Raw genomic sequence first — 15590 nt, forward strand, 5'->3', positions numbered from 1 at the left:
TTTGTGATGTCAACATCTTGGTCTTTGTCTTTGAATTTACTCTTTTATGTGTGACATTTTTTTCTTTGTGTTTTGCTTTGTGTTTTACGTTTTTGGTTTCTTTGAGTCTTTGTGTTTTTGTTTCCATACTTAGTCATTTTTTTTCGTTGGTTTCTTTGTTTTGTGTCATAGTCTTTTTGGTTTGTTAGTTTTTGATTTTGCTAAGGGACTAGCAAAAGCTAAGTGTGAGGGAATTTGATAGGAGCATTTTAAAGTGGTATTTTAATAGTTAATTCCTCACATTTTGCTTAGTTAATTCCTTAACGAATCGATTTTTAACTCAATTTCTATTTTCTTAGGTACATTGGAGTAAATGATGGTGAAATGAGCATTAGGTCCACACTTACCTATAAATGGTGGAGAAAAATGGAAATGTACTAAAATGTCAATTTTACACATTTTCCTACTCCGGCTAGGAGAAACCAAGCCAAGCAAGGAAGAAGGAGCGGCCGCCGGACCAAATGAACTTCAAATGAGCTGAAACTTTCCAGATCCATTCTACACATCCTAAGGATCATTTCTTATGAAGAGTGCCAGAGCTATAATTGAGTGGAAGGCCTTCAAACAGTCAGCCCAATTTCCTGCAGAAGCAAAACTGGAAAACTGGACCTGTAAGAGGTCCAGCAGCATTTCCAGCCCAAAGGCATGGAAATAAATTCTGAAATTTTACCAAAATGATCTACACTCATGGTAGATCATTTCATATGAAGAAGTCACGAGCCAAATCTGAAGTCCTGTTGGAGAAATAATTGAAGGAATAAAGGGGCAGAAACTGATCTAAAAACAGCTCAACACCACATGTTCAAGTTTCCTACCCACATGAAGAAAGCTAGATGCTTTTCTCTTTTTCCTTGGATATATTTTTCTGCTCCAATAGATCATCATCACTTCCATACTTCTGCACCTTCATGCCTTGCTTTCATTTCATCATTACTCCATCTTTTCCATATTTTACAAACCACTTTCATTATTTTTCTTCCATTTATCATTTCACTCTTCTTTTTCTTCCCTATATAAACACCTTCTCCTCTCACTCTAAACCATTCCTTCATCCATTCCATCTTCTTTGTCTCTCCATTTCCTTTCCATTTTCCTTTCCAACATCCTCTAGGACAAGCCACGAAGTTCAAGCAAGGCCAAGGAAGAGAAGAACCAAGCCGTGAGCATCATCATCCATCCTCCACCTTTGAAGCTTGCTTTCGAGTCTCAAAGGATTCAACGTTATTCACCCATCTTCATCTTCCATCCACGGTGTAATTCGACCTCTACTTTGTAACCTTTGCTTTGTATTTCGTTGGTTTTGCCTTAGTTGACATATATGTTTGAACAATTGTTAATTTCTGGAATTTTATGATTAATTGAGAATTTTCAGATTCATATATTGTGATTCGAGAGTTGCTTATGTGGGTTTGTTTAATTAAATTTGCATTATGGATAACTTTTGTATTTTAATCTTATGTGGTTGCAAACACTTAGGGTTTCGATATAATTGGTGCTAGGTTTAAGAACATGAAATCGACTTTTCGTTTTGTGTAAACTTGAATCAAAGTAGTAAAGGTTTTGTACAAAGATCGAATTTAATTAAAGAGAATTGCAATTAGGTGGACTTTTCCATACTAAGTTGTACACTTGAGTTGATAGCCTTTCTCTATGTGTAATGCGTTAAACATGACATGATTGACTAGCTTTCTAGGGTTTGATTGCATGTTTGATAGGATTAATCTAGGTGCTTTCGCTTAGGTTAATTAGCATTGAAAAGTAAAAAATGGGAATTCATTTGCTTTCGAATGTTTCACATGATCAACTCCTTTCTCATGACTTAGATGAACAATATTAGGGTTTGAATCAATTTTAATCATAAGTTTCGGTTTTGATCTTTGTTCTCTCATTCCATTCGTTTAATTATGTTTATGTGTTTTATTTGTTTTCTTAACTTAGTTTATTTTCGAATCCAAAATCCAAAATTCCCCCTTTTTCGTAAATATGTTTATACTTGTGAATATCTTTGTGATTATATTACTTTGTTTTAATTTTAATTGTTTAATTGTTTGACAATGACAGGTGTACCCTCAATCCCCGGAATAGAACGATCCCTACTTGCTTATACTACTAATGATATTTTTAGGGTTAAATTATGCGCTTGCTCAAAGCGTATCAATACCGCTAGGTATATGAACAGTGTCTCTCCTTGCACAGGGATGGAGAGGAGTGGGACTGCTGCTAGGTATTCCTTCAGGCTCTGGAATGCCTCCTTACATTCTGGATTCCAGTTGATGACCTTCTTGTGAGTCGTTTTGAGGAGTTTGAAAAACAGGGCACACTTGTCAGTGAGTCTGGAGATGAATCGAGAAAGGGCGGTTAACTTGCCCTGGAGGCACTGGACGTGTATTTTCCACTCAGGGTCCCTCATGTCGAGGATGAGTTGTACCTTCTCCGGGTTAGCCTCGATGCCTCGCTCGCTGACGATATAACCCAGAAACTTGCTGGTAGTGACGCCAAAGAAACATTTTTCTGGGTTGAGGTGCATACCATAGGCCAAGAGAATGGTTACTATGATCTTAAGGTTTGCCACGTGTCCGCTGGCTTTTATGCTCTTGACCAACATGTCGTCCACGTATACCTCGATTATTTTTCCGAGATGTTCCGCGAACATGGCATTCATCAATCGCTGATAAGTTGCGCCGGCGTTCTTCAGACCGAAAGGCATAACATTGTAGCAGTAGAGGCCCTTGTCGGTGGTGAAGGTGGTGCACTCCTGGTCGCCAGGATGCATCTTGATCTGATTATAGCCGGAGAAAGCGTCTGTCATGCTAAGGAGCTCATGTCCGGCGGTTGCGTCAACCAGTTGATCAATGCGGGGTAGCGGGAAGCTATCCTTTGGGCATGCCTTGTTAAGATTTTTGAAGTCAACACACATTCTCCACTTTCCGCTGGGCTTCTTGACCATAACCAGGTTGGAAATCCATTGAGGATAGATGACTTGGCGGATGAACCCAATGCCCTGGAGCTTGGCAACCTCCTCTCCTATTGCACGGTACTTTTCTTCATCAAAGGCCCTCCACTTCTGTTTGATAGGATAAAAAGATGGTTTGATGCTCAACTTGTGCGTGATGATTTCAAGGGAGATACCTGGCATGTCCACGTATGACCATGCAAAGACGGCAGCGTTATCACGTAGGAATTGAGTGAGTTCCGCCGCTACCGCTGGGTCCAATTGGGCTCCTATGCGGACTGTCCGCTCAGGATGCTCGTCCGAGATGCAGACAACTTTCAATGATGCCTCTGGGTTGACTGGCTCCTTCTTTACATACTTCTTCTCGTCATCTCTAGGGTCCTCGAAGATATTTGGTGGCGGTGCCTGATTTCCCACCGTCAAGATTTCATGGCGGCGCGTTGACCGTGCTATAGTCGTCGAATAACATTCTCGTGCCAACTGCTGACTGCCCCTCACACAGCCCGTGCCGTTGGGTGTGGGGAACTTTATGATAAGCATGTATCAGGCGATGATGCATTTGAGCTTGTTGAGTGCCGGTCGTCCGATGATGGCATTATACGAGCTGAAACAATCGACGACTATGAATTCTGTATGTATCTCCGCCATGCATGGACTAGTGCCAATAGTCAGCCGCATATAGTCAGAACCCAGCGGTTGCGTGACGTCACCGGAGAAGCTGAGCAGTGGCTCATGATCCTGGAGTAATTTCCTGTTCCGCTTGAGGTGGTTGTAGCAACCGCTGAATATGACGTTGACAGCGAAACCGCTATCCACCAGGATTCTCCCCACTGAAAATCTGCCAAGAATGGCGTCGACCAAGAATGGGTCGTCGTGGGGTAGATACACTCCGCGTTCCTCCTCCTCTGAGAAGGTAATGGGCTCCCAACCAGACTTTGGGAGTTTGGCGGATCTTTCGTAGCAGATGTTGCAGACTTCCTTTGGGTGATTAGCTCGTGCATAGCGCTTTCTTGCCCTGTGAGATATGTAGTGATTGGAGCACCGCCGTCGATGGTGTTGATGCGGCCCAAGGTCTCAATGTTGGAGATCACAGGTGGCGGTTGGCGCACCTTGAATTACTCCATCTTGCCGTCACGGTACAAGGTCTCAATGGCCGTTTTAAGAGCATTGCAGCTGTTGGTATTGTGACCGCTATCCTCGTGGTATTTGCACCACCTGCCGGTGTTTCTTGGTTTTCTCGTTTTTGGGTATCTTGGTGGGGGTGGCGGTGGGATCTGATCCTTGCACTGATTGTATATTTCCTCATACGAGGCTGTGAGGAATGTAAACACTGCATACCGCTGAGAGGACTCCGTTTGTTTGTTGCGGTTATCCCCATGGGATGGGCGGTTGCCCTTGTTGTGGTATTGGTCCTTCTGCCGCTTGTTCTGGTAGTGGCCCTGTTGCCATTCCCTCTTCTTGTCAGCTGGCGGCGCTGCAGGGGTCTTGTTAGCGGTCTCCTGGTGACTGGAGGAGGGTTGTGTTGACTTTGTTGGTGTTGCTGGTAGCGGTGGGGTTTCTCCATATGTGATAAATTCTGCCTGGGCATGAATGACCGCTTCACTCATGACGTGGTCATATACCGCATTTGGATGATTGTAGTTGAGGTGATAGAGGAATGGCCCCTTGAGGAGTCCCTGCTTGAAGGTCGCCGAAGTCATTGTTTTGTCTAGATCGCGGCACTGAGATGCTGCCGCTCGCCATCTTGTGAAGAATGCCTTCAGTGATTCGTCCGCCCCTTGCTTGACGCTGAACAGCTGACTTGTGTTGTGACGTCCGGCGGATAATAAGATGAACCGAGAGAGGAAGGCGTGTGATAGTGCATGGAATGAATCAATGGATCCCGGCGGACACTCGAAGAACCAGTTCATTGCCTCACCGTCCAACGTTTCGCTGAACAAGTGGCACAAGGTGGCGTCGTCAAATCCCTTGTTGTTGGTGACCTTCTTGAAGGTGTCCATATGGACGAAGGGGTCAGACATGTCGCTGTAATGTGACATCTTTGGGGTTTTTACGTACGCTGGTCTGATAGCCTGCATAATCGCAGCGGTGAATGGCCCTGGTCTAGAAGCGAAAAGCGGGTTTGGAGTTGGTGTCGGGGCGCCCGACTCCGCCCGGATTAATCTCTGCTCCAACTGTTGCATCCTTTCCAGTATTTGGGCTGTTGCGTTGCTGGCGGGACCTTCCTGGATATTCCGCTGAACATGTCTGCGCCTTGGGGCAGGCGGATTGCCCTCAGTCCTTGCCCTGGCTTCCGAGTGGTTGGTGTGCGGTAGTGACTCCGCCTCCTGCTCCAACATTAGTTGGGGGACTGGCGGTGGTCCCATCCCTAATAGTTCAGGTGGGTTCAGCGGTACCTGCATCTGTATTATTGGTCCCGGTACCAATGTGCCAGTGTTGGGACGACTACGCCCGGTGCTCCGTGACTGCTCGCTCTGCGCTGGACTGGCGTTTGCCTCCAGCGTCCTCTTTAGTTCATCAAAACGTGACATCAGCGTAGCCACTTGTTTTTGGGCCTCGACCTTCTCTCTACGCTCCTCTTCACGCTCTCTGTTTGCCTTATGCAAGTCCGCCAGTGCCAGCTCGTACAGAGCGGTGAGATCCTGGCCCGGTGGGCGGCTACTACTTGGATTTGCCTCACCGCCGGGGTTGGCTGGGGTGCTGAATAATGCGCGGTTAATGCCTACCGCTGGGTTGGTGGGTTGGGGAATGGCGGATTGGTCCGCCTGCTCTTCAGCGTTTCCCCCGCTACCGTTAGTCATGGTAGTTGTGGTGGGATGACCTTTTGTTCAAGGGTTCCCATAGACGGCGCCAATGTTAATGCTCAAAGTTCGGTGGTAGCCAAACCTTCGTTTAACGCGGGTCCGAAGGGCGGACCGCTACTCTGTGGACTTGGTGATCTTCGCTAGCTGTCAAACGAAAGACAGGGCGTCAGAGGGAGACCGCGTTGGGCGGTCTTCACTTCTCTACCAATTTTTTGCTTTCCTTAACGGACAAGGCCAAGCATAGAGTTCTACCTTCAAAATTTTCCACCTCCTCACAAAAGCTTTGAACTAATCGAACACTTTCACCACTCCAATGTTCATCATAGTGTTTGTGAATGTCCTCCCATAGATATTCCTTCCTTCGATCTTTATTCGAAGCCGGCTTTTGGCTAACAAATTTTCAAGACTTGCACAATTAAACGTCTTTCATAGGCCCCCATCTCGTCCTATCAACACCTTGATCTACCGCTTGTGTGTTCATATTGGAATCAAAAAATTTCGGAAGATAAAAGCTATTACGAGGAGGAAGAAAAATTTTTGTGGAACTAGGAAAGAATTTTTTTTGGCATGGGAGATCAAATAGTGGGTAGATATTTATAGGAAATTTTGTACATTTTTTAAATTTTATTTCTTACCATTTATTACTGTTTTTTTTCGTTATACGAAGTCATCAATTATTTACCGTCAGATTCTATTCATAATCATACCAACAGTCCAGATTCATTGACCATTGGTTTCAAATTTCAAAACCCCTCAATGAATATATGACACATCACTCACTACCACAATTATGCCTCCACTACACGACAAAAAACTGGCGCAACACGCGTCAATGACACTAGCATACAAGAATTCGAGCATCACGCGTGATACTTTTCGTGTCTAGTTTTGTTTCTCTTTTTTAAACCCCGCTAGAGGCCCGGGTCACTCTAATTTTGCTTAACTGTTCCAAATCATTCATGTCATCAACAACTATCAGAACTCTTTTATTGCTCAACCTTTCTCTTATCACATTGACGTGCAAAATAAGGGAAAAGAAGAAAAGATTTCATCAATGAGTCAAAAAGGAAGAGTTTCAAGGAAAATCTACTCCATGTGCAATCAGGAAAAGAAAATAAGAAATAATAATTATTGAATTAGATTTTCTGATTACATTTTACATACAAGAAGGTCGAAATATGGACTACATACATTAGAGGATTTCGGTAAAGTCATGCAATCAAGATTCATATTGGATTTTTACTTCTCACGAAATATTTCTATTGGTCAAATGATGCAGAAGAAGTAGATTGCACTCCAAACCTCAACTTTTGCCGTCATCTATATATATAAGGGAGTTGAGACGTTTCAATCATCATTCAAAACCCATAATTAATTTTGAAAACCTCCCCTCTCTCTCTCTCAAAGTTTCGGTAATCTTCCTTTGTGCAAGCCTTGAAGCCGTAAGCAAACTCCATCATCCTCCATCCATCCTTGCCGTAGCCTCCATCCTCTTGAAGATCTTCTTGTGTTCTTGAAGTATCTTTAAAAGTGTAATCATGACCATAACTTCTTTGTTTTTAGTTTCTAATTTGTATAAAACAATTCAAATCTTTTGTTTGTTTAATTGGAAATTTTGATGCTTTGTGATGATTGAGTTTATGTTTTGATGTTTAGTTTCCAATAATCACAAAGCATGAAAATGTTTTAGATTTCTAGAATACATAAATTGCGATTTCTATATGTGATGATTTAGGTTGATTGATTTCGTACTTCAATCCCATCTTTTATGTGTATTATATTCTTTGGTTGCAAACTTAGAATATTGAGCATGTAATTGAATCTAAATTAAGATATGCTAGCATTCTAGGTCTTAATTGTTTAAGTGGAACACCTATAATTCCATCGGTAAATTAATGAAGAGCCTTGCATTCTTGTATGATGTTCCAACTTGTGTTCTTGGCTTAAATCAATCAAACTTTCTAAGTCTTTAATGCGTTAAATATGTTTTGTTGATGACTTGATCTCTCATTAGCATTGCATGTTTAATAGGGTTAACTATGGTGCATTCATCTAGTTAATTTAACTAAGGAAAGTAAAAAGAACTTTGTATGCGTTCATCTATGTTCTTGATTGATTTCTTCATTCACATTTTAAATCCGTGATTTATGTTTAGATAACTTGTTTTCGTGTTAATGATTGTTAACTTCATCTACATATTTCGTTCCCCACTTCTATTTTAATTTATGGTTTGAATCGATCATTGTACTTAGTTTAATTAGATTAGAATACAAACTTTTCAAAACCCCTTTTTCACTTGTAATTTTTGTAAATATTGTATACATGTAATTAATAATTATTTCTTTGACGTTTAAATGACAGGAGTACCCTCAATCCCCGGATAGAACAATCTCTATTTGCTTTATACTAACAATTGTCAACATAGTCAATTTTGAGAACTCATTCCGAGTCCATCACCCACCGATTCCCCATATACCTACCATGCAAACATCATTTTTCCCTACACATAATAGTTCAAGCATATTCTTTACGTGAGACTCGACTCCTGCAGGGTACCTTGCCACCTTTAAATGTGTGTAGGTTAACAATTTGGCCAATATATCTCTAACAATCGTATCAATAACGTCAGCTTCATATCTACCAAATGAAAGAATCTAAAACTTGAATGAATATACAGAAAAACGTAAAGAACATAGTAAACATTAAGGAAATAAACTATCCAACTTAAACCTAGATGATAGTGAGTACCAAGTGGAATTGCAATCTGCAAAATCGAAGACCGCTATTTTTCTTCATTGTATGTCAAACTTTATCCCTAAATCTTTAAAAATGAAAAAACCTATAATTTTATTTAGTGAATGAAGAAAAATTCATCCTAGTTCAATTTAATCTTTTTTTTTAATATTTATCTAGAATTTGATGAAAATATCCTTAATAAAATGTAAAACGATGTGGAAGTTGAGTAACTAAAGTGATATTTTCTACTAAGTAGTTAGGAAACAAACTAATCTCTATTAGAAATTAGGAACATTTACACATAAAGACAATCAAGAAAACATCTAAACAAATAAATACAATATATACATCACATAGTTAGGAATGTACCCTTCGTCAGACAAGTGTTGCCCAGACAGATTTGCTACTTTTGTAAGAGCTGTCTTCCGTCTAGTCACCCTCTCCATTAGGGCTGGGCATTTAGCCCGAAAACCCGAATATTGGCCCGGAACCGGCCCAAACGGTCCGGGCTCTAAAAAATAATTTTATAGTTTTGCAAGGCCCGGCCCGAAAGCAATATAAACGGTCCGGGCCCGGGCCCAAGAAATAAAAAAAAAAAAAAAAAAAAAAAACCCGAAGGCCCGTTTACTGACCTTTTCTATTAACTATATAATATTTAGGTACTTATACCCCTACTTTATCTTCCTCTTTTCACTGCCGCACGTTCCCTCTCTTCTTTTCTCATGCTTTTCTTTTTCTTCTTCAGTTCTTCTTCTCTCATCTCCTCTCTTATTCTCTTATTCTCTCATTTCTTGTCTCCTCCTCTTGTCTTTTTTTCACTGCCGCACATTCTCCTCCTCTTCTTCTGCTTCTTCTTCTTCTTCTTCTTCTTCTTCTTCTTCTTCTTCTTCTCCTCCTCCTCCTCTCATCTCCTCTCTTATTCTTTTCTCTTCCCTTTCTTCTAGCTGTGTTGATGTAAACAGAGTTGCAGAGAGGGGTCAGTTTCGTTTCAGTTTCCAGATCTGAACCAGATCCATGCCATGTTGGGGAGAGGGCCAAGAGAATCATGAGCTTGAAGGCTTGTATATTTTGATTTCGATTGCAATTTTCTTCAATATCTTGTGTTGATCTTCTATTTTCTTCAATATCTTGTGTTGATCTTCAATTTGTGAGAAGTAAAACCAGATCATAAACCAAATCTCAAGATGATGCAAAAGGACCGAAAACCCGAGAAACCCGGCCCGGAAACTTCGGTCCGGGCTCTCCCCGGTCCCGACCACCAGAAAACTTGATTTGAGACCGACCCGGAAACTTCGGGCTCGGTCCCGGTCCCTGTAAATATGGTGCCGGTCTGGGACCGTGCCCAGCCCTACTCTCCATGTCATTTTTGAATCTGCCTTCATGCTCAGCAAATGCCTCATAAAAGCTACCCTTTTAGTTTCGTACATCCGATGGATCTATTTTGTAAAAAACAGGGTAAACCATTTGTTGCTTTGATTCAATGAAGAATCTCACCAATTCATCCAGACACCACCATGATGAAGCATAATTTTTAGAGAAAACCACTACAGAAAATTTTGATTCTTGGATTGCTCTAAGAAGAGCAGATGATATTTCTTCTCCTCTTTTAAGCCCATCGTCCATGAAGGTTTTAATGCCCATGTGAACTAAATTTTTGTGCAAATGGCCTGTAAAACCATTGCGTGTATTACCTCTAAAACTCAGAAAAACATTGTATGCTTATGACTGGGATGTGGAAGAAGAGGAAGATGCTCCAAATTGAGGGAGCATTACTGTAATTTGTTTGAGCGATGGATAACCAAGCAAAGCTGAAGGTTCACCTATCCAACACCTTGATCTACAGCTTTTGCGTTCATATTGGAATAAAAAAATTTTGTAAGATGAAAGCTATTACAAGGAGGAAGAAATTTTTTTGTGGAACTAGGAAAGAATTTTTTTTGGCATGGGAGATCAAATAGTGGGTAGGTATTTATAGGAAATTTTGTACTTTTTTTTTTTGAATTTATTTCTTACCGTTTATTTATGTTTTTTTTCCTGTTATACGAAGTCATCAATTATTTACCGTCAGATTCTATTCATAATCATACCAACGGTCCAAATTCATTGACCGTTGGTTTCAAATTTCAAAACTCTTCAATGAATATATGAGACATCACTCATTACCACAATTCTGTCTCCGCTACGCGACAAAAAACTGGCGCAACATGGGTTAGTCTTTTTCAGCGCTAGCATACAAGAATTCATTGTGCGCGATACTTTTCGTGTCAAGTTTTGTCTCTCTCTTTTTTAGCCCACGCTAGAGGCCCGGGTCGCTCTAGGTCTCGACCTGGGTAGTGGCCTGAGACGCTCATTGTTGGGGTAACAAAAGCTCGGTGGCAAGCTGAAAATCTAAATTTTTTTAGAGTTAATTAGATTGAAGTCCAAAATCTAGACCCCATAATGATTGTAGTCCGCATCAATTTTTTTTGTTAATTGCGGTCCAATGACTCAGCTGCCACCTAAGATTTATTTCATATTTTTTACATGACTAATATGCCTTTATTGAATGTCTTTGAACATAAATGGCAAGAATAATTAATAGGATTAAAATTAGCAATCTGATTAGTAATTTAATATCATATTTGACGTATATCTTTCTTAGATTATTCTGATTGGTCCAGTATAAAATTATGGAATTGATATGAGATTGAATACCATATTTAATGTAAATCATCCCTAAAATTATTCTAATTTAAAAAATGTCTTCAATAAGTTAAGAATCTTTCTGTACATACTAGGGAGGTCTCAACTAAGTTTGGCACTATCGGCTGGGCCCCATCGGTACTCCCATGTACTATGCCATGGGCCGGGTTCACGACCCACCATGGCGGGGCTCATTTGGGATGCCACCCCGGGCACCCAGGGCCCTGGGCAAGGCCAGCACAGCCCAACTATTTACACAACAGGAGGACTGATATGGCATCAGAATAACAACTAGTGTCCCACATCGAAGATGGGGGAGACTTCCTTCACATGCTCGAGTATAAAGGCATTAGCACAACCACCTTTTACGGGTAATAACTCCTTTGTCCACTATTTACTTACTATACATCTATATTAGCTTCTCACTCAGGCATCGGAGAGGTGTAAACCGTCCGGTACGGTTTACCCCTCTAAGCGTGTGTTCTTGGTACAGGATTTAGGAGGTGCATCGGTACCCCAAACGGTATAGCATTCTGTGTGAGGTACCCGGAGAAAGCCACCAGAAACATTGGCGCGCCAGATAGGGGAGTATCATGACTGAGCCGGAAGGAACGGCAGGAGAGGGTAGAAGTGTCGCCCGGGCACTGATATTCTCTCCGGGTACTTCATCAGCAGAAGCGCCAGGTGTTGAAGAAATTCATGGTCTCGGATCCTTGGACCCGCATGTCCCGGACCAAGTGTCTCCGGTATCGGAATTGGAATCCATGCGGGCGGAGATAGCAGCCTTCAGGGAACAATCCAGGATCGATCGGGAACAACAGAGTACCGATAGGGAAACAAACCGCCTTACGCAACAGAAGATGCAGGATCTGGAAGATGAAAACACAGCGCTGGCCCGAGCACTGGACCGGAGGCACCAGCACAACGAGGCGCTCACCCAGGCCCTGGCTAGGGCATCCCAACCAGCAACAGGCGTGAACGCTGCCCAGCGGGTAATCCAAGTACCGGTAGACTTGTTCCCGGAAAGCTTGAGGCATCTACCACCACCACCATTACCACAGCCAGTACCGAATATCCCCCCGGTAACCGACGCAAACACGGCATTACTTGTGCAAATGAGCAACTCTTTGCATGCTCTGCAGGCAAGGGTGCAGGCCACAGAAAACAGGGACACTTGGAGGGCCATGACCACCTACGAGGACCGCCCGGGTCCTTTCACCCAACAGGTTAGAGGAGCCATTCGAGCGGATATGTCGAAGCCACTGAAGATTGACTACACGGGGGTTGGAGACCCCTACCAGCATCTACAGGCCTTCCGCTCGCAAACAAGCGCCAAGGGATACACGGATGAGGTGTGTTGTAATATGTTCCAGGAAACCTTGTCAGGGGAAGCTTTGAGTTGGTTCTACGAACTGCCGGTCGGTTCCGTAGGGAATTTCAAGGAGTTAGCTGACAAGTTTGTAGCTCGATTTATCTTACGCACCGATGGGATGCACACACCAAAGGGCCTGTTAAAGGTCCAGCAGGGAGAGAATGAAACTTTGAAGTCTTTTGTAAATCGGTGGCAGGCGGCTACCGCCAAGTATCGGGACCTTAATAAGGAACTGGCCGAGCTGGCTTTCAGGAGAGGCTTAAGGCGCGGAGAATTTCTCTATGGGATTAACCATAATCCTCCAGCCAACTACGACGAGCTGATGGCCACCGCCATCAGACACGCCCAGGCCGAATTCGAAACCTACGGGGATACCCCCAGACCAGAGCTAAGGGTGCCAACCCCGGCCTCAACTGTCAGGGATGAGCCACGAAAGAGGGAGTGGGCCCATAGTCATGACAGGTCACCCCATACCTCGGGCAAAAGAAGCAAAGAGTCCTCGTCCAGGACTAACAGTTATGGGACCACTCACCATCAGCGGGAGCCAGGGGTACAACAGGCCCCGCGAACACCACCACCCCCCCCGGTATGAGGTGTTCACAATCCTTAACGCTTCATACGAGACTATTTGGAACGAAAGTAAGGATGAGATACCGGGCCCACCCCCAAGGAAGTTCCCGAAGAGTAAACTTACCCAGCAAGATACCGGAAAGTTCTGCACTTATCATGAGGATGCCGGACACAATACCAATCTCTGTGTTGCTTTAAAAAATACTATCGAGTCCCTTATCCAGAGGGGCAAGCTTCAACGGTACCTGCCTGCTAAGGAGATAGGAGTGGTGGACGTGTACGGCCAAATCTTCACGATCCACGGTGGGGGCCCGAAGGAATTACATCCCCAGAGGAAGAGGCGAAATTCTAGTTTCGGTCATCCGGAAGTTTTCAACTTCCACAAGGCCCCGCGGCAAGACGGTGGTACCGGATGGACATCGGTGACATTCCTGCAGGAGGAGGAAGCCGATCTGAAAATGCCCCATGATGATCCCTTCTTAATCACGCTCCAAATGGACCATTATATAATGTCCCGGGTGCTCGTGGACACCGGGGCCTCAGTTAGCGTATTATTTCGCGATGCGTACAAAGCTTTGAACAGAGGGAGAGCCAAGCTGTCGCAGGATAATGAGCCCCTCATTAGCTTTTCAGGGGATATCGTCCAACCACTCGGATCAGATTACCTATCGATCACAGTAGGCGAAGGTCCAAATTGTTCAACCATCAAAACAGAGTTCATCGTGGTGGACTGCGTCTCATCCTATAATGCTATCCTAGGCCGACCGGCACTTTGGCGTCTGAAAACCTTCATTGCAGGTCACATGCTGATGATGAAAGTGCCAACCCCGGTCGGCATTGCTACGATCCGGGGTGACCAGGCCGCAGTGAGGAAATGCTATTCATTGACCGTATCTCGCGGTAGGGGAAAGTCTGAGATGTTGCCCGTGGCTACTAACCCTCTGACGGACAGGTACGAGGATCCCAGGGATGATACTGATTCAGACGAAGAACGGCCCGGTGCCGTAGAGGACAATGAGGAGGTGGTGCTATCAGAGCAGTTCCCGGACAGGACTGTTAAGATAGGTACTAAGCTGTCTCCGGTTATCAGGGAAAGGTTGATCTCGTTCCTCCGCTCAAACTCATCTGCATTCGCCTGGTCATATGAGGACATGCCCGGTATACCAATGGAGATAGCCACGCACAATCTTAGTATTGTCCCTTATTCAGCACCGGTAAGACAAAAGAGGAGGGCCTTCACACACGATAAGTACCGGGCTATCCAGGCTGAAGTAAAGAAGTTGATGGCCATCAACTTTGTCAGGGAAGTCACGTATCCCCGGTGGTTAGCCAACGTGGTCATGGTGCCAAAGAAATCTTCGGGATCATGGCGCATGTGCGTGGACTACACAAACCTCAACCGGGCATGCCCCAAGGATAGCTTCCCGCTCCCGCGAATTGACCAACTAATCGACTCCACTGCTGGGTACCGGTTACTCAGTTTCATGGATGCGTTCAGTGGGTACAACCAAATTCGAATGAACCCGGCAGATGAGGAGCACACTGCCTTTACCACAGACAAGGGTCTCTATTGTTACCAGGTCATGCCTTTCGGATTAAAGAACGCAGGTGCCACTTATCAGCGACTCGTCAACTCTATGTTTGAGGAGGTTATCGGTACTATCATGGAAGTTTACGTGGACGATATGCTGGTAAAAAGTTTAACTCCGGAGGACCACGTAACCAACTTGTCAATCATCTTCACCATCATATTACGCAACGGTATGCGGCTTAACCCGCAGAAGTGCATCTTCGGGGTCGAGGTAGGAAAGTTTCTCGGGTACATCATTAGCCACAGGGGGATCGAGGCCAACCCGGAGAAGGTGCAGGCTATATTAGACATGGTATCCCCAACCTACCGGAACGAGGTCCAATCTCTTACAGGCAAGGTGGCCGCCCTGTCAAGATTCATCTCCAGGCTAACGGACAAGTGTACTCTTTTCTTCAAACTGCTAAAAACCCAGCATGTCGAGGTAATAGCCTGGACAGCTGAGCACGAGACTGCTTTTATTGGCTTGAAGGCGTACTTATCAGCGGTACCTCTACTTTACAAACCTGTTCCGGGAGAAATGCTCTACATATATCTGGCGGCATCTTCAACGGCTGTAAGCTCAGCTCTGATTAGGAAGGATTCCGATTGCGAGTACCCGGTGTACTATGCTGGAAAGGGGTACACTGGTGCAGAATCCAGGTACCCGGACATTGAAAAAATAGCACTGGCCCTCCTGGTATCGGCCCGGAAGCTTAGGCATTACTTCCAAGCACATTCAATCACCGTTTTCACTAATCACCCGCTGAGGCAGGTTTTGCAGAAACCGGAGACATCTGGCAGGTTAATTAAATGGGCCATCGAGCTGGGAGAGTTCGATATCAAGTACCAACCCCGGACAGCTAT

Source organism: Rosa rugosa, chromosome 3 (genome assembly GCF_958449725.1).
Source record: "Rosa rugosa chromosome 3, drRosRugo1.1, whole genome shotgun sequence".
In the NCBI taxonomy this organism is placed as follows: Eukaryota; Viridiplantae; Streptophyta; class Magnoliopsida; order Rosales; family Rosaceae; genus Rosa; species Rosa rugosa.